Source organism: Rattus norvegicus, chromosome 1 (assembly GCF_021556685.1).
Source record: "Rattus norvegicus strain SHRSP/BbbUtx chromosome 1, alternate assembly SHRSP_T2T, whole genome shotgun sequence".
In the NCBI taxonomy this organism is placed as follows: Eukaryota; Metazoa; Chordata; class Mammalia; order Rodentia; family Muridae; genus Rattus; species Rattus norvegicus.
In genome coordinates this window covers 178240001-178265829 of record NC_141534.1, presented here as the reverse complement: position 1 = coordinate 178265829, position 25829 = coordinate 178240001, and the positions used below count along the sequence as shown (strand labels likewise).

The following is a 25829-nucleotide window of genomic DNA, read 5'->3' as shown; positions in this document are numbered from 1 at the left end:
AGGTGGTCCTGCAATGTCTGTGGTGGTATAATAAACGTTCCCCCATAGGCTCATGTATCTGAACACTTGGTCCCCAGTTGGTGGATATGGAACCTTTGGTGGTGGGACCTTGCCAGAGGTAGCATGTCACTAGGGGTGAGCTTTGAGGATTTATAGTCCCTCCTCACTTCCTGTTCTCCCTCTCTACTTCCTGTGTATGGATGAAAATGTGTTCACCTAGCTTCTTGTTCCTGGCTATCATACTATCTGCCACACCATGATGGATTCTTTTCCCTCAGAAAGGTAAGACAAAATAAAACCTTTCTTCTTTAAGTTGCTTTTTGTCCTAGTATTTTATCACAGCCACAGAGAAGGAACTAATATAACACCTAAACTACAATGTGTGCTCTGAATAAAAGCCTCTGACTTTCCAACCCCATATATTAACTTTAGCAAGCTGCTTTTTCCCACCTCCAACCAACAATCATCTTGCCTTCCTGCCTGGTCTATTCATGTCCAGCCACACACCCCTCTTCTCCTGCTGCAGACCATTGTGTCAGCGCCTCTCCTGACTGCTCCTTGTCTTCCCATCTCTACCCTCAACTTCTCTAATCCACTTATCACACTACCAGCAAAGGGAGTGCCATAACTCATAAATCTGGTCAAATTGTTCATTTCAGACCATTCCACTGGGCCCTTCCACGTGTCTACCAGCATGATTTAAAAATCCCATTAGACACTCTGTATTTTCTTACAACCTATTTACTGTCTTCCATGGCCACTCCCTATTTCAGTAACGCTTAACTGCTTATTGTCAACAAACCATAAGATATGTACACACACACACACACACACACACACACACACACACACACCACGGTGAAATGGCATGCTACTGTCTCCCCCATGGTCTGAGCCTCTCTGGTTCCCCTGAAGCACTAAGACAAGGATGCTTCAGCCCAACTCCCAGAATTTCTGCCAATGAGAACTAGAATTTATAGATGACTAGCTCACTAAGGCCAGAGCACACATTTGAGAACCCCCTAAGCCCTTTCTATACCTCTGGCTCAGGAAACAGCCTGCCAGCCAGACAAACCACCAAGATGACTCTCGCTAAGAATGCTAAGCACTCTCCAAGCTAACAAAGACTGAACCTTCCATCGCTGTTCAATCCTACAATACCTCTTGGTCAAATTAAGAAATGGCCAAGATTGGAGCAAATTAACAAACTGGAAAACGCCAAGCCCATCTCAAAGTGTTAACAGTATTAATGTTGTATGACGGTTGTCTCCTCTCCGCCTGCCACGGTGAAGCTGAGTACCCAGAGGCCAGCAGTGCGGAAACGCCGCTCCACTCAGCCACGCTTCACATCCCCTGCACCAGACATCTCCACAATCCTAACTGGATAACAGCCACTCCCCCTGCCAGCCCCCTTGGGAAATCACTGCCTCGGAAATGTTTTCACACTGATGACAAGAGAAACCGCTGTAATCTGTCATTATAGAAATATCCAATTATCAAGCCACCGAGTGACGCCTGCAGCTTCCCGTCACCGCTCGCCAATAGGCTGGGCTCAGCTAGCACACCTGTCAGAGCCAGGCCTGCCGCCTCCGCCAGAGACGAGCCTGGAGTACCTCACCTGGAACCGGGACTGTTTAGCGGCTCCTGCTCTGAGGGAAGCAAAGTCTCCAAGGCCATCTCACAGTACCACCCTTGACACAAGTACAGAAAGGACAGACAGTGAGCCTCTCTATGCCTCAGAAGAGCTCTCCGAGAGGCCTGTCAGCAGCCTGGCATAAGCCCTTTATGCAATAAAGGATTGGAGAGGCCTGTGCTAAGTTATAAAGGAATTTGAGAGGTTTGGTTGTTTTTTTGTTTGGTTGATTGGTTGGTTTGGTTTTGTTTTGTTTTGTTTTGTTTTGTTTTGTTTTGTTTTGAGACAGAGTCTCAGTAGGTAGCCCTGACTAGTCTGGAAGCCAGAGATCTATTTATCTGCCTCCCAAGTGCTGCTTACGATTAAAGGCACATACTACTGTACCAGCTTTTTCCCCCCTTAAGAAAGATTCATGTAGAGCCCAACCTGGCCTTGAACTCACTATGTGGTTAATGATCACCTTGAACTTCTGACCCTCCTGACTCAACTCCCAAGTGCTGGGATTACAAGCATGTGCCTCTACACAGGTTTGTATGGTGATGGGGCTTGAACCCAGGACTTTACGAGTCCTAGGTAAGTATTCTACAAACTGAGCTACTCGTTCAGTTTGTGTCTCTGAGGCGCCCTAGCTACACGGCCTGTGAGACACACTTTGGACAGGCTCCTTTGTTGATGGAAGGCGCTGAGGAGGAAAACAATTAAAATCAGCTAACCCAGTACAATAATAACAGCCAAGTGTATTAGTTACGTTTCCATGGCTTCAATTAAACACCATGAGCAAGGCAACTTATCAAAGAAAGCATGTAACGGGGTTTACGTTCTAGAGAGTTAGTCTGTGAGGGCTGAGCAAAGTACAGCCGCAGAGACTGCTGAGAGTGTACATCTCCAACCATAAACAAGACACAGAGGGTGCCCTGAAAATGGCATGAAGTCTTTCAAAACCTCAAAGCTCATCCCCAGTGACATACCTCCTCCCACAAGGCCACACCTAGTGATCCTTCTCAAATAATTCCACTGACCAGTGACCACGTATTCAAACATGTGAGCCCATAGGGGCCAATCTCATTTAAACCACCTGTCTTAGTTAGGGTTATTATTGCTTTGGTGAAACACCATGACCAAAGCAACTTATGGAGGAAAGGGCTTCTTTGGCTTGGACTTCCACATCCTAGCTCATCACTGAAGGAAGTCCTGGCAGGAACCTGGAGGTAGGAGCTGATGCAGAGGCCATGGAGGAGTGCTGCTTACTGACTTACTCCACATGGCTTACTCAGCCTGCTTTCTTATGGAACCCAGGACCACCAGCCCAAGTGTGGCACCACCCACCATGGACTGAACCCTCTCCCATCAATCACTAATTTAAAAAATACTCTATAGGCTTGTGTCTATACAGCCTGATCTTATGGAGGCATTTTCTCAATAGAGGCTCCCTTCTCTCTGATGACTTCAGCTTGTATCGAGTCGACATAAAACTAGCCATCATGACCGTCCTCTTGTCAACCTGACACATAAACACATCACTCTTACTGTTAAGCCACAGCCTTGCCTTTCCTTTTCACCCCCAAGAGCACACATTAATATGAACAGTACAAAATATTCCAAGTCTTATAAGTCCCACAGTCCTTAAAAACTCAAACACTTAAAAGTACAAAATCTCTTTAAAATAACCAAACTCTTTTAAAATTCAATGTCTTTGTAAAACTCTAAAAATCTCTTTAAAATTTAATGTCTCTCAACTGTGAGCTTCTGTAAAAATTAAGAATAATTTCTTACCTTAAGAGGGAAGAGCTACAAATCTGAACAAACCAAAACCAAACTCCGAAGAGTATAAATAACTTGAGAGTGTAAATAACGTCTGGACCTGCTCACAATCTCCTGGGCTCCTCCACACCTGTCCTCTGCTGCAATACAGCATGTTTTCTAGGCCCCTGGTGGCTCTACTGCACCATTGCTACTGTTCTTGGTGGTTATCTCATGGAACTGGTATCGCCAACTGGTCTCTTGCTGCATTTGGCCTGAAGCTCGCCAAGAGCATCTCCAGTGCTCTTTTCTGCTCCAACCCTGCCATGCAGTGCCAAGCCTAAGCTGCTCTGCATGACCCCTTCATGCCTTCAAAACTGGAAGCACCTGAGAGACTTGGTCTTTCAATGACCAAGTTCAGCTGCCAGCATGAGGTACAACCTTGGTGGGTTCTGGAACATAGGTTCTGTGTGCTGACTCTTAAGAAACCCTTTCCAGGGCTGGAGAGATGCCTCAGTGGTTAAGAGCACTGATGTTCCTCCAGAGGTCCTGAGTTCAAATCCCAGCAACCTCATGATGGCTCACAACCATCTGTAATGAAATCTGGTGCCTTCTTCCTGTGTGTCTGAAGACAGCTACAGTGTACTTACATATAATAAATAAATCTTTTTAGAAAGAAAGAAAAGAAGGAAGGAAGGAAGGAAGGAAGGAAGAAAGAAAGAAAGAAAGAAAGAAAGAAAGAAAGAAAGAAAGAAAGAAAGAAAGAAAGAAAGGCAGAAAGAAAGACAGAAAGAAAGCGAGCAAGCCTTTCCAGAAGATTTTACCTCAAGGACACTGGTTTCTTCTTAATCACTGCTAATTTCTCAGACCCAGCTAGCCAGCCTCAATTGTCACAGTAATGCAATGGTTTTGCTTCAGTGGTGTTCCTTTTAATGATGGCTGATTCTTTAGTTTCAGCTGATCAGAACCACAGAATTTTTTTAACCCAAAATATGCAAGTTTTTCAGGGACTCAAACATTCCCTCCAGAACTTTATTCACAGGCCAGGACTCCATGGTCTGCATTTCTCTCAACATTCTTATCTTCCAAGCTCCCACAGAACAGCTCACTGAGCCTTGAATGTTCAATGGCTTTTCTACTCCAAAGTTCCAAAGTCCTTCCACAATCCTCCTAGAAAAATGAATCAGATTGTCACAGCAGTTTCTGCCTTAATTAGGGCTACTATTGCAGTGTTTAAACATCATAACCAAAGTAACTTGGGAAGAAAAGAGTTTGCTTGGATCACAGTTCTATATTCGTTGAAGGAAATCAAGACAGGAACTCAAGCAGGGCAGGAACCTGGAGGCAGGAGCTGATGAAAAGGCCATGGAGGAATGCTGCTGACTGATTGCCTCCGTGGCTTGCTCAATCTGCTTCCTTACAGAGCCTAGTGGTGACACCACCCACAGTGGGCTAGGCCCTCCCCCATAAGCCACTAATTTAGAAATTTCTCTACAGGCTCCCATGCAGCCCCATCTTATCGAGGCATTTTCTTAATTGAGGCTCCCTCCTCTCAGATGGCTTTAGCTTATGTCAAGTTGACATAAAACTAGCTAGCACACACCATACAAATATTTAAAGGTACTGAACGCTAGTTAATTCACAACCACCCTGCAAAGTAGATGCTTAGTATGATGCCTATCTTATAGATGAGGAAACTCATTTCAGTCACCTTTCTGTGGCTGTGATAAAATATCACCACCAAAGGCAACTTACAAAAGGAAGGATTTATTTGGGCTTATGGTTCCAGCAGGATAAGTGTCAGACCCTCCTGGGTCCCCTGCAGTATTTTGACCCCAGCTGAAGCCCTGCTGATGCATATAGAAGCCTTTTGTTCCTAACAAAGGAACTCCCTGGCCCAGTAGCAACACACCTGGGTGGTACACCTGGGGGATAGTAAGGGAATTGGTTGGTGACTTGTGATTTGTAGTCCAACTCCCCAACAATGGTCAGCACCAGCTGTGAAAGGAAGTCCAAGGATCTAGCAGTTGCTCAGTCCCACAAGGCAGGCAGGCAAAGAATTCCTTCTTATAATGTTCTTATGTAGGTCTCCAGCAGAAGGTATGGCCCAGTTTAAAGTTGTGTACCAGCACGCATGGGTCTGGGACTTACTTTGTCCCAGATGACCTTGAACTCAGAGATCTCCCTGCCTTAGTCTCCTGGAGTTCATAGCCACTATGTCTCAAGATCTCCATGCCAAAATCCAGGTCAGAAACTTGTGTCTCCCAGCCTCAAGATCAAGATCATAGGTGAGCCTTCCAATTCTGGATTGTAGTTCATTCCAGATATAGTCAAGCTGACAACCAGGAATAGCCATTACATATGCTATAAAAAGATGAGCAAACATACACACACACACACACACACACACACACACACCTAATAAAGTTAGATGGGTAGGAAGTGGGGCAGGATCTGGAAGGAGTTCAGGGAAAGGAAAGATTATGATCAAAACATATTGTTTGAATCTTTTAAAATAATAATTAATTAAAATTACACAACCAAGAATGAAAGCCTGAATTCATCAATCATTTTTAAACAGTGATAGTCCTTGCCAGATGTGGTGGCACACAGCTTTAATGCAAACACTCGGAAGGCAGATGCAGGCAAGTATCTGGTGTTTGTGACCTAGCAAAGTACATACTTGAAGCCCACCCTCTCCCTAATGACTGGGGAGGAATTTCTATACAGCATGCAGATTCTGGTCATCTGAAAGCATTGTGTTCATTGTAAGGCAACAGAAGCTCAGGGAAGTCCCCTCTGCACCACGTCCCTTACTTGGGAAGCTGCTCTGACTTCTTAGTGGTGTGTTTGGAATATGACATTTCCCCTGGGATATGTGTCACCTGGTGACAGTATTCTGAAAGTTCACGGGACCTATAGCAGGTTGGGCCCTGTGGGAAGAAGTAGGTCAATGGAGGCCCGCCCTGAGGTTTTATAACCTAGTCCCACCTCCTGTCCACTTCCTGCTTCCTGTCCCTCCAAGATGTAAGGGGATGAAGAGTCCCAGCCACACTCTTCAGCCACCATGGAGCTGCCTGCCTCCATGCCTTCCCCTCCATGATGTACTGTCTCCCCTCAACCATGAGCGAAATAAGTCCTTCCTCCTGCCAGTTACTCCTTGTCAGGTATTTGGTTGCTGCAACAAGAAAAGTAATCAACATGCTTAGTGTTGCCATCTTTAACATGAAGGCTGTGAGAGGGGCACTCCAAGGACACAGCTTAGTACAGTACATCTTGGGGTCAAAGTGCAACATAAGGCACAGAAAGGGACTGTGAATCCAGGGTCTCTGCCTACAGAGTAGGGCCAGCTCTTTTACCATGGAGAGGCAAAAAGAAAGAAGACAAGGAAAGGAGCAGAGATGAAGGGGAGCAATTAGAAGCAATCTCTCGAAGTGTATTTAATATTCCACTCCATATGTATCAAGCACATCTTTCACTAAATACCCTCGGATACAGCCACATCCCTGGGGAATTAGTCTACCGCCAATGTTTGCTCCATCTGCCCATGGCAAAGCTGTATTTCAGAGGCAAAAGATGAGCTAACATTAGACTTCAATGTCAGGAATAAAAAGCAAATAACTTTGGGCATGAGAAACAAGAAATAAGAGTGGAGCCTTAGCACTTCCATAGAAAAGCAAATATTTGCACTTATTAATATCCTGGAACCCGCATTGCTTCTCCTTACATCCCACGCCTTTTGTCTAACACGATGATATATTGCCACCCTTTCAAAACCCTGACACAGATGACATTGAAGCAAATTATGTACCTCAGCCAGATCTCTCAGTTGAAATGGAGATAGCTGCTGTGTACATTTTCCCATCTAATTAACATTCCACAGTTTGAATAGCTGTTACCGTGCCCCGGGTCCCCTATGAATGGGTGCATGGATACAAAGAGCCATAAACAGCCTGGATGGCACAGAATGAGATTTCTTTTTAACCCAGAAAAAGAGAAAAAGGAATGAGTTGCTGTCATAGGAATGGCAGCAGTCATCAGAGACTAGCTCAGGCATACGCTAGCCTGTGTTCAGAGCACAGGTATGGCTCCTAGAACCAGCAGCCACTCTGGGGGCTTTTACACCCCAGATCTCTGCTACATTTAGTCAGGCAATTTTTTTCACCCAGGCCTTTATCAATATTGTATTAGTATTGAAATTACACCCTATGTTTTCTGGTACACCACCACTCAAGAAGTATAGATTCTTTTATTTTCGTACTTGGCAATTTACTTCCAATAAAAAGAATATGACTGACGGTGGTGGGCAACTTCTGAGACTAGGTCAAAATGTTCTGAGTCCTGTCTTTCTGAGTCTATCCATGCCATTCAATGAGAAGGGCTGAGGAGTGAACCGTTCGGGAAGCAGAATCAGCTCCAATCTCTCTGTGCAGATGACAGCACAGTCATTACTACAACCATGACTGCAACCTCACAAAAGAGCCTGGACCTGAACCATCCCTTCTGAATCCCCCACTCTTGAAAGTGGCATGATCGGAGGCCTGGGGATGGCTCAGGAGGTGAGAGCGCTGGATGCTCCTGCAGAGCACTAGAGTTTGGCTTCTAGCAACCATAGCTGGCAGCTTACGACCTCCTGCAACTCCAGCTTCAAGGAATCTAGCACCCTCTACTGGCCTCTAGGGTACCTACACTCACACACACACACACACACACACACACACACACACGCACACACACACACACACGCACTCACTCACACACACACACACACACACTCACTCACACACACACACACATAAATAAAAATAAGATAAATCTTTTACCAAAAAAATTACATAATAATAAATGTTTGTCTTTGTAAGCAGCTAAATGTTGGAGTGATCTGGCATAACACAATAAATAATTAGTATGCACTATGACTTGACTTAACTCTTGTCAGCATATTTGTGAAAATTATATTTTTCCCAAATACAGAAGGCTGAGATGCTAGCTGCCTTCACTTTGCAGTGAATATAAGGTGAGCTGTAGCTTGCTCCAGCTTCAACAAGGTTAACACTCTCCTGAGAGTCGCATTCTACTACAGAGGGAGAAAGGGAAACTGAAGAAAACCATCGAGGTCGGGCCTCAGTCCACTCAGTTCGCGCATTCCCCATGCATCTTCCAAGAGCTGCCTTGCAATGGTACATCTCTCACAAGCCACATGCATCTGCAGTTAGCCACACGGGTGCTAACTCATTTCTGCTGGCCCCAGTCTATGCCAGCTCCTGAGTCACTGTACACAGTGTCAGAGGACCTTTGGTGATTTCAAAACCAGATAGATACAAGTTTTAACAGTAGTTTATTTAACCATAGAAGTCTAAGCATGCCAGTGCACACCTTTAAACCCAGCACTCAGAAGACAGAGGCCATGTCTCCTGAGAGGCTCAGTCAGAGCCTTACCGATACAAATTAAGATGCTTGCAGCTGGACTGGTAAGATGGCTTAATGGTTAAGAGCACTGACTATTCTTACAGAGGACCTGAGTTCAAATCCCAGCAACCACATGATAGCTCACAACTATCTATAATGAGATTCAATGCCCTCTTCTGGTGTGTCTGACAGCTATGGTGTACTCATATAAATAAAATAAAATAAAGTAAAATAAAATAAATTGTTTGGGGGAAAAAAAGATGCCTGCAGGAAACCATCAGATTGAGCTCGGGAGTTTTAGAGAAAGGACTGAAGGAGTTGAAGGGGTTTGCAACCCCATAGGAAGAACAATGATACCAACCAGACCCCCCAGAGCTCCCAGGGACTAAACCACCAACCAAAGAGTACACATGGTTCCAGCTGCATATGTAGCAGAGGACGGCATTGTCTGGCATCAATAGACAAAGTGCTTGGTTCTGTGAAGGCTCATCTCCCCAGTGTAGGGGAATACCAGGGTGTTGAGGGGGGAGTGGTGAGTGGTAGGTGGGTGGGAGGGGGAGCATCCTCATAGAAGCAGGGGGTGGGGGGGGAAGGAGATGAGAGAGGAGGAAACTGGGAAAGGGGGATAACTTTTGAAATGTAAAATCATAAACTATCCAATTAAAAAAGAAAAAAATTGAAAAAAAAAAAAAAGAAGACAGAGGCAGGTGGATCTCTGCAAGTTTGAGGCCAGTTAGAGCTACATAGTAAGACCTTGTCTCAAAAAAAAAAAAAGGAAAGAAAGAGACAAAGAAAGGAAGGAAGGAAGGAAGGAAAGGAAAGGAAGAGAAAAAAGAAAGCATAGTTAAATATCTTCGTTTTAGAGCTAGACAAACATAAATTTGATTCCAGAATCTGCCATTGACTCACTGATTGGCTTTTGACTAGCTAGATAATTAGTCCTTGGGTTCCTTCTCTGTGAAACTAAAGTTTATCCTATCTATCTTAAACCGAATGACATTAAATCTATGGAACTACTTAATACCTGACGTTTTACTTATAGCCATGCTGATGTAGACGAAGAAGGTTAACATTGTGAGTCCAGCATCCATCCCTAGCCCTGGGTGGTTATTCTATTTCATGATCTGTAATTTAAGCATGAATTGTCCCTCATGGACTGACACGCTTGAACACTCGATCTGCAGCTGCAGTCAGGCCGTGAGGTGGAGCCTAACTAGAAGAAGGGGGTTACTAGGGTCACCTTGAGGTTTCCTAGTTGGGCTTACAGTTCCAGAGGGATGAGAGTCCATCATAACTGAGAGGCACGGCCACAAGTGGCAGGCATGGCAACCAGAGCAGCAAGTCCTCCCCAGTGGCACTTCCTCCAGCAAGGCTACACCTCCTCAAGGTTCTATAACCTCCCCCAAACAGCACCACCAACTAGGGATCGAGTGTCCAAATACATGAGCCCATGGGCGGACATTTCTCATTCTAAAAAAAACCGCACCGGGGAAAATCCTACTTGCTTGTGGTGGCAAATACCCAGAAATTTTGCATCTATGTTCACTAGGAATTTGGCCTGAATAATGTTTTGGTAGCACTTTGTTTGGCTTTGGTGTCTGGGCAATACTTATCTAGTGGAATGAATTTGGGACCGCTCCTCGGTATTTTGAAACAGACAGAAAAAGACTAGGTTGATTTCTCTTTAGGCCCCAATAAAGCCATCTGTTCCTGGACTGTCCCCTGCTGTAAGGTTTCTACTAACAAACGGATCTCCCCACTCTTCTGTCTGTTCTACTTTGCTGTTTCTTCATGGCTGAGTCTTGGCAGGAGGCATGTTCAGAAATGCAGCGACTTCTTCTAGGTTATCCAAACTGTTAGCACATATTATTCACAAGACTTTTTGTGATTTGTGTTTGTATGTTGTTTGTTTTCAAGACACACAGAATTATGCAACCCAGACTGATCCCAAACTTGCAATTCTCCTGCCTCAGCCTCCTAAATACTGGGATTACAGATGTCTACCTGACTACATTGTCGTTATTGTCGTTGTTGTTGTTGTTGTTGTTGTCGTCGTCCTCATCGTCGTCATCGTTGTCATGGGAATGGGTGTTTTGCATGCACAGATGTTTATGCACCATGTGCACGCATGGTGCCCGTGGAGGCCAGAAGAGGGCATCAGAGCCCCTGCAAGTAAAGCTTCGGACAGGGTGAGGCTCCATGTAGGTGCTAGGAATTGAACTCAAGTCCTCCGGAAGAGAAGCCAGTGCTCTTTTCTGATGAGTCAGCTCTCCACCCTCCAGAAATCTTTTATGGTCCTTTGTATTCCTGTATTACCACTGGAATTCCTCATGCCTCCTCATGAGTTCACAATTTTATCTGTGTCTTCTGCCTTTATTCTTGTTCTAGCTGCTTGTCTATTTGGTTTTTCTTTCCCAAGTACAGTTCTTAATTTCAACAAGCTTCTCTATTATTTCTTCGACCCTGTGTTTTGTTTATTTAGCTCCAGTCTTCCTTTTCCTTCCCATCTGCTAGACCAATTTGCTCCTCCTTTCCTAGTATACATCTTTTTAATGGAGGTCTTTGTTACTTTAAATTTTCCTCCCTAGAATTTCTTTTTCTTTTTCTTCTTTATGTCACTCTGACTGGCCTGAAACTCCCTACGAAGGCCAGGCCAGCCTTGAATTCACAGTGTATAGATTCCATGTCCTGAGTGAGGGCGTGCCAGGTGTGTGCCACCGTACCTAGTCCCTCTCACAACTGATTAGCTATACCTTATAAGACTCCGTGCATCATGTTTCCACACTCATTTGTTCTCTGGTTTTCTGATTTTTTCCCTTGCCCCACTGGCTTTTCAGGAGTGTGTTACTTGGTTTTTGCATATTTGCTCATTTTCCAATCTTATCCACATTTTAGTGGTTTTTAGTTTCATATCAATTTGGTCAAAAATATTCATAAGATTCTAGTCTTATGTTTATCAAGATTCATTTTGTAGCTTGGCATATGAGCTAACTTGGATAGTGTTCTATGTACACTTGAGAAAAATTACGTTCTGCTGATTTATTACATTCCTGTGTGTATTTGTGTGTGCGTGTGCGTGCGTGTGTGTGTGTGTGTGTATGTGTGTGTGTGTGTGTGTGTGTGTGTGTGTGTGTGTGTGTGTGTGTGTAAGTCAGAAGACAGCCTACAAAAGTCAGGGTGTTGGCTCTCTTTTTCTATCATGTGGGCCCTGAGGGATCAAACTCAGGTCATCAGGCTTGGAGGTAAATGCCTTTACCCACTGAGCCATCTTACCAACCCCCATTCTGTTGATTTTATGTGAACTATTTCTGAATAAGGTTATTAAATCCATTTGGCCTGTAATGCTTCTCAAATCTACCATTTCCTTATTACCCACCTGAATGTTCTATTCACTGTTAAATGTAGAGTATGGAAGTCTCCAAAAATTATTGTATTCATTTGTAGAGTTATTTACACTATCCAAACACAAACACTATATCAGTTTTGTTTGCTTTCCCCAGACTAATATTCCTCTTTTGGCCTCATTAATGAGACACGTTCTGTGTGATGTGCAGTTTATGCAGGCGAGCATAGCACCCCTTCCTTCTAGCCACTCCCCACTGTCTTGGTTAAGATGATTTCCCTCAGCAACGGGTAATACACGTCGCTGAAGTTCTGCTCCTGTGTTGTTTTTCCCATTTGTTTTATGCCTAAACCCTTAAGCCATCTGGAATTTACTTTATTGTGTGGAAGAAATTAAAAGTCTCTTCATTTTCTTCTCAAAGGATAGAGTCATTTGGAGAGTATGACTTCATGTATTAGTGATTTTCGTTTCCACCAGGGCCAGCTTCCTAGATGGTTATAACAGGCAGTCACATATGGTGCCACAGCCAGAAGGACCCTATGTGCTTAGCTTCATGTTCTGCTGTTGCCATCTTGAAGTTCTTCCTGACTCCGTCTTCCTACTTGTATTTTGTAAGTAAATTCTGATGACCACTGATCAGGGGTCCTCTGTATAGCCCAGCCTTCTCTTGCTTTTCCCCGTTCCAGCTCCCTTGACACCAGGTACACCACCTCAGCCCAGCTTCCACCCTCATCTTCTCTTCTTTTCAAACCCCCAATGTGCAAGATCACAAAATTTTAGCTATATGCAGCCTTCCTGTAAAACAGACTGAAAGATATACTTCACCCAAAGAGTCCAGTGAGATAAAGCTGTGAAATTCCACCTCAAAGGCAACTTTGGGGCTAAAAAAAATGGCTTGGTGGTTAAGAGCACTTGTTGCTCTTTCAGGAGACCCAAGTTCTGTTCCTGGCACATCCATTTGGTCTGTAATGCTTCTCAGATCTACCATTTCCTTATTACCCACCTGAATGTTCTATTCATTTCGTGGCTTGCAGCCATGTTTAATTCCATTTCCGGGAGATCCAATATCCTCTTCTGAACTCTTCAGACAGAAGGTTCACCTATGATGCATAGATATACATAAGCAAAACACTCATGCACACAATGCTTTTTAAATGTTTTCTAAATAAACGAACCAAAGAGTCAACATGAAAGATATGAGTTTAAAATGAAGAGATCAAGTCCCAAGGCCTATAGAGCAAACAGTCCACACCACGGCTGATCTGAGAGCTGTGCAAGGAAACACCAAGGAAGCAAGTGAAACTGCTGGGTTATATGGAGACTGTCCTAGATGTTACCAGAAGGACTTTTACAGCTCTGTCTGTCAAAGTTTGGGTTAAATATGAACTGAGGTTGAGTTAGTTTTAGGAGGAGAAAGGGGAATCATCTCTAGTAATCATTAACTCCAAGATGAATATACGAAGAACAGGAAATAGAACCACAGGTTCTTTCTTGGCTAACTGTAAGATAACTAAATAGTCCTATAAAGATAAGAATTGAATACTGATCTGGCTAGAAATTATGAAACTATGTTGGGAGATTGTCAAAGAGAAAACTGAGAGACCACTAAGATCCTTGTCTTTCTCAATAGAGAATCAATAGTGAATGCAAAGCCAGAAGGTTATGAAGAAGTGTGTTAGCCTGCAAATCAGAAGTACAGAGCTAGACACAATGGGAGTAAACAACTAATTAAAAGTGTCAAACAGGAGGTGTGGGGGAACAGGCCTTAAAACTGTTGCTGTTAAGAATGTTTTTTATAGAACTCCCGCTTTTTCATCTAGATATCCATGGCAGTCCACAGAATTAAAAAGAATATTCCAAAATGTAAGGGCAATGGAAATTCTGGATTCGTCTCCGGTTGTATAGGAGTCTGCCTCCAGTGACTGGAGGTGAGGCTGCAACACCCGGCCAGTTTCTGTCCAATTCAGATGATGCTATTTTAGTATTAATGTAGGGTTGTGTGGAGGGCTTTGGTGATGGTGGTGGTGAGTTTGTTTGTGAGTTGGGGAGGGGAGAAAGGGAGAGAGACAGACAGACAGACAGACAGAGAGACAGAGAGGGGAGATCGCACGTGTGCATTCATTTTATTTTTATTTTTATTATATTTATTTACTTACTTTTACATTTGCACACATGTGGAGCTCAAAGGACAATGTTCAAGAGTCAGTTCTGATCTTCCACTGAGCAGGACCCAAGGATTGAACCCAAGTAGTCAAGTTTGGTGTCAAAGAACCTTTACCCTCTGAGCCATCTGGCCAGCCCAGTGGTGTTAGTTTAAATGATTGTGCTTTGCTTTGGTTCTCTAGAACACCAAGAACTGGGTGACAGCATGGATAGTTAAACTCTAATTTTAGGACTTTTTAAATTACTAAATTGCTTTTGTGCACTTTACAAATGAGTTTCTGGTCTGCTTCTTGGCTCTTGTGTTTTTATACCTATTATTACCTTTCCCCATTCCTTTCGACTCCAAATGCTTCCTTTGAATTCTGTTTGTGCTTCTCACATCTGACCTCTGCTCCCAAGGTGGAACTTGCCGTCAACCTCAGCACTTTGCCACTATCTCAGAAAAGGCCCAGGACTTTTCAACACTAGAATGAAGAATGAGAGAGGGCTCAGAGCTTTCCTAAAAGAACTAAGAAAGTTCAGACAATAAAAGGAAATTATCATTTGCTACTGAAATCTAGCACAAGAACTTCTTGCTGGTGCCTCACTGAGAGGTTCCTTCTAAATTGTTATCATTTGGGGTATATTTAGCAATCACTCATTCAGATTGTCTTTGTAGTGGATTTTATGGGGGAAGTGTGATCACTGGGGCAGTGGCTTTTGGCCCCCTGATGTGTGAGACTTACTCCCTGAGGTTTTTATTCAATTGGCTCCCCAGCTCACTCTGACATGCCACAAAATCTAAGCTACATGGGCTGAGCCATGCCACAGTATCCACCCTGAAAACACCTCAAATAAATAAATAAATAAATCCAAATCCATAACAGAATCCTAGAACTGAAAGCACTTGATGTCTTGACAATATGAACTCCTAAAAGAAATAGCCAGTGGGCCTTGCTAAAAACCTTAAAGTGAAAGCACCTGTCACTCAGGATCCCTAAACTTTCTCTTCAGTTTGTGGTGGGTTCCCAAGATGGCTAGTGACTCTCCTTCCTCATGGCTGCCCTCTTGCTGATGAAAATGCTCATTTCTTGTGAAGCAGTTTATTTGAGCTGTCCACTTCAGAGTTATCCTATTCCTTCAGACAACTGGGTTCCCTAAGCCCTTTGGGAGGTGCTGGTGATTGAACCCCATATGTGCACCACAGAGCTAAAGCCCCAACCCACCCTAGCAGCTCATCTCCCATATGTAGTTGGAAGGTGTCGTAAGAGTATATGTGTACTGTCCCTTCATCAGTGGCAATGGCCCTGGCCCTCGTAAAGAAGCATGTGCTTAGAAATGAATCAAGTCCCAGCGCTGTGAGACGGATGAGGGAGTGGTACATAATTAGTAAAACAGATAGGGGCTCTACAAAGGACGGTGTGAACCAAAGCCAAAGCTGGGACTGAACCCGACAGAGCTTTTCAGAGCACAGACCAGCAGAGCGTGCACGCCAGCAGAGTGATGCAGATCCTTAACATCAGAGACAGCCAGGCCAACATGGAGCTGTGCCAGCCTGAGTCCCAGAACAGAAGGCAGGACTGAGCCCAGACAGGACTAGGAGCCACAGAGGGAGCAAGAAGGCAGCCTTTTGAAATACTCTGATCATCTTAAAGACTTTTTAAGTGTGTGTGTGTGTGTGTGTGTGTGTGTGTGTGTGTGTGTGTGTGTGAATGTGGGTGCCCATGGAGGCCAGAAGACTGCATCAGATCCTCTAGGGATATAGATAGTTATGAGCTACCTGACCTGGATGCTTAGACCTGAACTCAGGTTCCTTAAAAGTAGTATGAACTCTTTACCACTAAGCCATCTTGCCAGTCCCAATCATCTTGGTTTAAACTAAAGCCACTACCACCACCCTAGATTCAATCTGATCTCTGGTGCTGTGCACAGCTGGATTTATAACCTTCATGGGAGCCAGTTAGAGTGGGTGGTGTGGTCAGACCATTGTACATTGTTCAGCTCAGACTCTGAACCACAAATACCACATTCAAAATGCTCTCCCACCTGTACACACACACATGCACACAGAGAGAGAGAGAGACAGAGACAGAGACAGAGACAGAGAGACAGAGAGAGACAGAGAGACAGAGACAGACAGAGACAGAGACAGAGAGAGACAGAGACAGAGAGAGACAGAGACAGAGAGAGAGTGTGTCTGGGCCTGGTAGAAGGAAGAAAGCAAAACTTTCCTGGTAATGACTATAATCAAAGCACAAGAAGAAACAGACAGACAGACAGACATTGCTATTCTGCCCTTGCCAGGCTGAATTGGTTTTTCCTGTTATTCTGAAGACCAGTTCTGTTGTTTCCTCTGTGTGTGTGTGTGTGTGTGTGAGTGTGTGTGTGTGTGTGTGTGTACACATGTGTGTACACGCATGTGTGTGTGTACTTGTTTGTGTATAGGTACATATGTATGTGCCATAAGAGAGTCTCTGTGCTGTCTTGTCCTCTGTTTTTCACTTGCGGCAGGTTCTCTCACTGGCCTAGAACATCACCAAGTAGGCTAGGCTGGCTGGTCAGCGAGCTTCCAGGGACCCGCCTGTTTCCACAGTCCATCTTGCATTCCTGGGAGTACAGGTGAACACTGCTATGCCCAGGTTTTTAATGTGGGTTCTGCGGTTCTGAAATAAGGTTCCTATAGCTTCAAGGCAAATCCTTTGTTGACTAAGCCATTACCTCAGCTGTAAGAACAGTTTTGAGCTAACGTGTAAGACATGGACACAAAATCCAGCTTAACTATTAATGAGAAATGCAAATTATCCTCTTTCCTATATGTGCTAGTGTGCTTTCTGTTGTTACAATAAAACACTCTACCAAAACCAGCATTCTTAGGAAAAGGTTTACTTGGCCTACACATCCTGATCACAGTTCATCACTGAGAGAATCAGGCCAGGAATGCAGGAGGATGCTGCTTACTGGCTGACTCACTGGCTCGTGCTAAGCTAGCTTTCTTATACATGCCAGACCCAGCTGCCTGGGGATGGTGCTGCCCACAGCAGGCCCTTCAGTGGCAAGCATCAATCAAGGTAGTTCCTCACAGGCATGGCCCTAGGCGGGTCTGAACAAGAGAGTTCTTCAGTTGAGGTTGCTGCTTCCCACATGACTCTAGGTTTGTGTCAATTTGACATTGAGAACTAACCAAAGACTGTACATTTAAAATAACCATCGTCCACAAATCAGACCAGATCAGACCTGGTTCTTTTGGATATAGCTATTACAAGTTTCATGTGTATGTGTGTGTGAGTGTGGAGGCCAAACCACAATTCTCCAGAGTCAGTTTTTCCTTCCTCCATGTGGGTCGTCGGGAGTAGAGCACCTTCACACACTGAACCATCTCACCGGTCCCAGACCTCGTGCTTCTAAACCATTCGCTTTTTGCCCATAAACCATCTGAGGAAGGCTAAACGCTCCACAAAGGAGGAATATGAAGAAAAAAAGTGAGACCATATTTTAAACCACCATGATAAATAACAACAAAACCAAAAACAGAAAAAATAAGAAACACTTGGTTTGAAAAATGAAGATGTGTTGACTCACTTAACTAGAATCCAGAGTTAGGGCAGATGTAGGGCCTGTCAAAAACCCAGTATCTTTCTGCTGTTTTTAAAGGGCCATTTTAATATTGTTTTCCTCGGGGTCACAGGAACAACTGCCCAGAACACCGACAGTTACGTGTCCTTGTTTAAATCTAGCCAGAGTTTTTAAAACACTGAATTTTTTTTTCATTTCATGAGTGTATATTATATGTGCTGAGCAGCCCCCCCCCAAACTGTCCTGCCCTCCCTTTTCTGTCCCTTCTTATCCTGTTAGTCGGTGCAGCCCCCTGCAAATGATTTCATTTACACTCTTATGCCATATCTGCAAATATAACGTTGTATATCTATATAAATTCCAGGGACAACAAATTAAAGAAAACAGCGTACTTGTCTTTCTGAGACTGGCTTGATTCGTGTAATATGACTATCTCCAGTTGTATCCATTTCCCTACAAACAGCATAGCTGGGAAAATCCCATCGTGTACTGAAACCGTTTTTCTTTATCCATTCCTCCATGGCTGGGCACCCATGTTGGTTCCATAACTTAACTATTGTGAACCGAAGCCCCAGTGAACAGCAGTGCACAAGTATCTCTGTGACGTGTCCTTGGACGGAGTCCTCCAGGTAAATACCCAGGAGTGATATACCAGCTCACATAGGAGGAATGGTTAGGTTTTTGAGAAACCACCATTCTGTCTTCCACAGCAGCTGGCCCAGTTTACATTCCTACTCTTCCCTGTTGTCCACATCCCCATCAGCATTTGTTGTTACTGCCATTTGTTTTTTTTCATGGCTGTCTTTCTGTCTGGGGTAAGATGAATCCCAGTGTGATTTTAATATGCATTTTTTCTGATGGGTATTAAAGTTGAGCAATTTTTCATAAGTTTATTGACCACTTCTACTTTGTCTTTGTGAGAAGCATGCGTTTGTTTTGTTAGACCACTTATTAATTGGGTTTGAAATTTCAAACTTAGTTTTTAAGTTCTTTTTATATGTTGGCTTTAACTCTTTGTTAGCTATATGGCTAACAACGTTTTCCCCTCACCCAATTAACTGTTTCTTTTGTGATAACAGAAGTTCTTAAATGTTATAAGGTCCCCTTTGTCATTGTTGGCCTTCACTCCTGAGTGACTGGTGTCTAGCTGAGAACATCCTTGTCTCTGCCTATCTCTTGAAGTGGTTTGTTGCATGATATTTGATCACATTATGAACACTGAGGTTGTGGACTAGAAAAAAAACCTGTTTCTTTTAGTGGTGTGGATCAGCCCTGGCACACACTTTTAACCCAAGAGCTATTGTAAGAGCCCCAAAGTGGCCATACCTCAGGAGTGCAACCCACAGAGCACAGACTGACAAAGTGACCGCTGCAATAGCATGAGGGTATAAGGTTTTTAATCCACATACGTGGGGTTGCTCATCCACACAGGGAGAGACAACCCTGAACCCAAAAAGCACACAACTTTTATTTGTTACAGAGGGCAGACTTCAGCAACAGGGTTAGCTGGCCCATTCTCATTGGTGGTACACAGGACAAAAGATCTGGTCAGGTATTGGCTGGCCTGCTCAAGGGTCTGTTCTTGGCTCAATTAGTCACTTTCCTCATCCAGCCCTACACCCGGCCTTGGTGAATCCCTGGGAAAGGACTAAGTTGGCACGTCCCTTAGAGGGGGGAGAACTGGGTGGTCGGGCAGGGTCAGGATGACATCTTGAGGTTGTTCTCAGAAATTACCACAGGGAGGGGTAGAGGGCCTTTCCGAGAACAGTTGTTTTTGTTTTGTCTTAACTTTAGCTCTGTCAAAATATCCTGGTCTTCTGACTCAATATCTTGATCACCAAAACTTTATCATATCACTGGGCAGCCTGACGTCAGATGTATCCCTCGGAAAGGTCACAAGTTTGTCCTAGGCATCCTGACCACCAGATGTATTTCTCAAAGCCTTGTTTTTACAGCTTTGTTTTCCACATCTATGAAATTTTATTCAGAGCTCTGTGTAAACAAGAGTCAATGATAGGTCAAGAGGCAGAGTAAGCAACCAGTTGGCAGGGAGTGAACAGAAGTAAACAAAAGGGAAGGGGTCTTTGAGTTGAAGGGGATTACAACAGTGTGGAGATGGGAAAGGGGCCTTTTCTTCTGGGACACTGGTGGAGTAGGGAAGTCAGCTGGGTGCTTTCTCTACTTCTCTACACATCCACACAGACACATCCAGAGGTGGCTCTCCCTTGTGATTCTAAATCCAGTCGAGCTGACAATGAAGAGTAACCATTACACAGACCCTTCCACTGGTGGGTCAGCGTCTCCAGTGGTGTCTGTGCCCTCAAATCAGGTGATCTCAGAGCCCAGATGTGCCTGAACAATGTGACAGACATTACCCTGTGCACTTGCAAACCTGTCCCTCACTGTCACCTAAAAAGGACTCATTTTCCTCTGCTCCTTAGCAACCATAGGGGCCCATCTACTGGCAAAGAGAAATGTAAAAATAATAATAATAATGAGGTGTGGATCATATTCTGACCCTGACATTCACCAGCTTCACAACTCTAGAGGAAGGATACAGCCCACCACACCACTGCCTCTTCATCTGTAAAATGGGAGGAATGGGGGTACTCGCTCCCAAAGGTGGTTGTGAAGAGTGAGATAATACTGTGAGTGCTGGAAGAGATTAATACTGTGTGTGTGTGTGTGTGTGTGTGTGTGTGTGTGTGTGTGTATCTGTGTCTATATATGTGTGTGTGTGTGTGTGTGTATGTGTCTGTATATGTATGTATATATCTGTGTTTGTATATGTATGTGTATATGTGAGTCTGTATATGTGTGTACATTTATCTGTGTCTGTTTGTATACGTATATGTATCTGTGCCTATATATGTGTGTGTACCTTTGTCTGTATATGTATCTGTGTATGTATCTGTGTATATGTTTTTGTGTATGTATGTGTGTGTATGTATCTCTGTGTCTATATGTGTATGTATATATGTGTATATGTATCTATGTCTATATATGTGCATGTGTGTATTTGTGCCTGTCTGTGTCTGCATCTGTGTCTATATGTGTATATCTGTGTCTACATATGTATGTATTTATGTATCTATGTCTATATATGTATGTATATGAATGTTTGTGTATATGTGTATTTGTGTATGTATATATGTGTATCTATCTGTCTCTATGTATGTGTGTATGTATCGTGTGTGTGTGTGTGTGTGTATGTGTGTGTGTGTGTATGTGTGTGTCCAGGGCTCTTATATCAAATGAGAAGGGCAATGGACAAAGTAAGTGCAGTCTTCAGATTAGAACCCAGATTCAATCTTAAAGCCCCTAGATTCGACAGCTAGAATTCATTTTAGCTAGGGCAGATGGAATCCCCTAAGCCACTATTTCCATATTTAGATATTCCAATAACAAGAGGCCTCTTTTTAATTTGTCCAAGGGACTTCTGGTCCTAGTAAAGCCAAGAAAATAGAAGAAAACTGTCCCCATCGTTGCTTCCTTGCCTGCCCCTAAATAACAAGATAGACTCCTGACTTTGGCCTTGGGAGACTGAATATCACTGCTCCTCCTCACAGGGAAACTGAGTTCTGCCAATTATGAAGTTTTCTGCTTGTACCCTTCACCCACAACTGGAAACAAGAAATGTGTCCCCTCACAGGGCTGGGACTGTTTAGGGATGTGTGGTCAGGGGCTTGGCTTGGCCTCTCATTGGACCAAGGAAAATGGCAGCATCTGCTGGATCAGAGCAAACCCTTTAAGTGTCCCACTAACCCAGATTGCTTCCCCTTCAGTGGACCGCCAGGCTAAACTGCATCTTACCTTTGCAATAACCGCACTCAGCCTTCCATGTGGCTTCGATCTGTTCCCAGGTTTCCACACACTGGCCTAAAGGAGCGAGTGTTTTATCTCCGAGACATCAGAACGGTTAGCTACTTGCTCAGGCCTTTTGGGACCGTCTCCCATATGAATTCACTTCCAAAGTACCCTTTCCTTCTGCTACAGCTGAAACCTTTTGGGGAAAACCAAGCATGACTAAAGATGCTCCTTTCTATCATCTTTATGGTGCAAGCTGAATGTGCCCTAAGGCATCCCGCCATTTTAACCTGTGAACCTGTGCTCCATGACTTTGAGCTGAGTATACCAAAAGAATGTTTCCACCCTCTTTCCTTCTTGAACTATGACCTTAAACAGAGTATTTGAACAATACACTCCTCAGCTGAGCATGCTCAGACGTACCCAGCCCATGTGAATATGCATAAGCTCCCTGAATAAAGTCCACATGCTTCCTTTGTTCAAGAAAGGCATTGCTTTAGAAATAACTTCTGTGGTCACCTGATCTCCTGCAGTGAGTCTCCTTTTCTCTTTTACTTTTTTGGCTATGCACGTTTGGGTCCTTGTACTTATAAAGATTATAGGAACTGAAGTTTTCTGCTACAAACCCTCTTTGACCTTGGCCAACTAAAACATCCTGATTGTGGAGAAAGGAAATGTTATAGGTCAAGAACCAAAACTGTTAGGGGCTATCTTTAGCACCCTCTTTGACAAGTATTTACTATCAACCCCTGAATCTGACCTAATATCCTCTTGACTTCTAGATAAAACTCTAGGAGTGAGTTGCTGGGCTAATCCACTCAGCTTCTACCAAACCTACAGCCAGGAATGTACTAAGACCACTTCTGGATCCTGTGGCTTCCCCCACCCTATGGAATAAAACAGGTAGGATGAATCTGAGACACAGCAAAGGTGGGAACCCCACTTCTAGACGTTTCTGAAGGAGAGGATCTGCTGCTCAGAAAGCTGTGCTTAGAGACTGAAGAGATGACTCAACTCTACTGTTCTTTTGAGGTTCCATTCCCAGGCTCACAACCAACCATAAGTTCAGCTCTAGGGCATCTGACACCCTCTTCCATCCTCCAAGGACACTTTCATACATGTGTGTCCTCACACAGAGACACACACATACACACACACACACACACACACGCACACACACATGCATGCACACACACACGCACACACACATGCATGCACACACATGCATGCACACACACACATGCATGCACACACACACATGCATGCACACACACACACACACACATGCATGCACACACACACGCACACACACATGCATGCACACACATGCATGCACACACACACATGCATGCACACACACACACACATGCATGCACACACACACACACGCACACACACAAAACTGAGTCATCAGGAGCCCCTCTTTGCAGGCCACTCAGCTTACGAGAGCACCAGCATCTGTGCAAGTCTCTGCTGTTTGACAAGCCTTCCTTAGAGACTCAAGTATCTTTTCTCATTTCTCAACTGCTGGTGAAGTCCTGACTCCCATTCTCACTTCACAGATGGGCTGCAGGAGACAGATTAATGAATCCCCCATAGGTGTCCATCTCCCAGTCTTCTGAATCTGGTGTTTTTAAAATTGATAGAACCTTCTATAAAGCATTTTGATAAAAGTCTTCAGTCCAGTAACTCCACATCTGCAAATTCATCCCAAGAGGGAGAGGGACAGGGCAGGGAGAACCATAAAGACAAAACAAAACTCCTCATGGGGAGAACCATAAAGACAAAACGAAACTCCTCACAGGCCAAAGCATTTACCACAGCTATTTGTTAGAAAACCAGGATAAATTTCTGAAACTAGGCAAAGGCCTGGGTAAACTTAGCCGCATCTTGTCAACAGAACACTATGTAACTGATAGTATGCTCACACTTTGTACTAACATAGAATGTAAATTATAGTCTAACCCCTGGTAAATAAACAGATTTTCGGATAATATAACTAAGTAAAAACTTTTTTATGAAAGTGAAGGGCTGGAGAGTTGGTTCAGAAGTTAAGAGCACGTACTGCTCTTGCAAAGGACCTGAGTTTGGCTCATAACGCCTACATCAAGTGACCCACAACTAGCTGCTGCTCCAGTTCTGGGGGATCCAATGTCCTCTTCTGGTTGCCACGGATACTTGCACTCATGTGTGCATAACCACATACCTTCACACACACACACACACACACACACACACACACACAGCACTTAATTTAAAAAAAAACATGTGCACATACCTTCATACACAATCACATACTAAAAAATAAACTCATAGCTGGGCAGTGGGGGCTCATGCCTTTAATCCTAACACTTAAGAGGCAGAGGCAGATGGGTCTCTGAGTTTGAGGTCAGGCTGGTATATATAGACAGAGTTCCAGGACAGCCAGGGCTACACAGAAGAGCCCTGTCTTGAAAAAACAAACAATAATAATTAATGATAATAATGTGCACATACCCTCACATACACACAAGCACGTAATTAAAACAAAACTCGTGTACCTTCACACACACATAATTAAAAATAAATCTTTTTTAAAAAGAAAATAAGTAAATAACTATCTTTTAGAAGGGATTCGTGAGTTATATTTCAATCCCCCCCCAGTGTATGTGTGTGTATGTGTGTGTGTGTGTTCGCACGTGTGTGTGTGTGTGTGTGTGTGTAAATTACAATGTAGGCACACCTATGCATGCATCTGGAAGCCAAAGGCTGGCATCAACTGACATTCCCAATTGCTCTCCACCTAAAATATTTAAGCAGGGTATCCTACTTGAACCCAGAACTCACCCACTCATCTAGGCTAGCTACTAGTTTGCCCTGAGGACTTCCTGCCTGCACTTCCAGAGTACTGAGATTACAGGCAGACTGCCATGTCAGCCAGGCATTTACACAGGTTCTGGGGATTTGAACTCAGGTCCTCAAGTTTACAGGCAAATGCTGAAATACTTAGCCATCCCACCAGCCCCATGAGCTTCTTCAGTCTACTTATCTGATTGTGTTTTATTGAGTTGAGTTGATTTAAGTTAAAATTAAGTCAACATCATGGATAACCCCCTCAAGATACCATATTCCACTCCCCAAAACCTAAGAACTTTGAATATTGAATGAGACTTTGTGGGTGAGATTGATTTCCAAATAATCACAAGATCCTTATCAGGGATGGCTTGATGGAAACAGATTAGAATGGTGTGCCCAAGAGTCTAGTCTACACAGACTGCCTCAAAAAGTTTGAAAAGGCAAAGATGATATTCTCTCTGGAGCCTCCTCAATGAACACAGCCTCTGACTTCAGCCTCATAAAACATATTTCAAAGTTCTAGCCTAGAGCTGTCAGTAAGATAATAAGCGTGTGTTGTTTTACGGTGTAGCATTTGTGTTAATTTGCTGCGACAATCATAAGAAACCAATGCAAAACCCAAAAGATAAAACTCAAAGTAACTGCTGTTGCTAAGATGGAACCATTGTCTTTGCCATCCACAGGGAGCCTTAAAAGCTCAGCCTCCTCATATAAAGCAGGAGGGCCAACTCACTGCCCAGGGCTGCAGACTACAACCATCCATCCTCCTCTCCCTCCTCCCCTTCCTCTCCCTCCTCCCCCTCCTCTCCCTCCTCTCCCTCCTCTTCCTTCTCTCCCTCCTCGGCCTAGAAAAACTGGAGGAGGCTTCAGGGGAAAGCAGGGGAACCCATTTCAATTCAAGAGCTTATTTCTGTGGGAAATCACAGACCATTCCAGTGAGTTCAGAAATTCTGAAATGAGTGGAAACTGACAATAAATACCTAAAGACGGTATGAGTTCTGCCATTTTTAAAACTACCTACAATTGTAGAAAGGGTTCAAAGCTTTCTTTTTTAAGAGAAACGTCAAGGGTGTGTAGTGCTTTAGAGTTTTAGATGGGGATGGGAAATACTACAGAGCTTTCTTTATTATGTGTGTTGCATGCTTCGGGGGAACTGATGCACTGATCCTCAAAAGCTATTCCAAGTGGGGGAAGAGCTTGCTGTGCACCCAGAAGTAGATATTATACACACAACAGCAGAGCCTTTCTCTGGGAGGCAGGGACCCTGGTTCCAGATCTCAGCTGTCATTCAAGTGTGACCTGACTTGACTCAGTTTCCTCCAGACTGCTCTAAAGAGAGAGTGAGTC

At 43.9% G+C, this 25829-nt stretch overlaps 1 long non-coding RNA gene across 1 annotated transcript in view; it reads right to left on the bottom strand.

The window, feature by feature from the left end:
• Positions 1 to 19220: 19220 nt before the first annotated feature.
• LOC147996923 (uncharacterized) overlaps positions 19221 to 25829 on the bottom strand; it is a 14824-nt gene continuing 8215 nt past the window's right edge. The window contains exons 4-5 of the long non-coding RNA XR_015652355.1: positions 21654 to 21843; positions 19221 to 19832 (exon numbers count right to left, since the gene is read on the bottom strand). This is a non-coding gene — a long non-coding RNA (uncharacterized LOC147996923). The remainder of the gene's footprint in view (positions 19833 to 21653; positions 21844 to 25829) is intronic.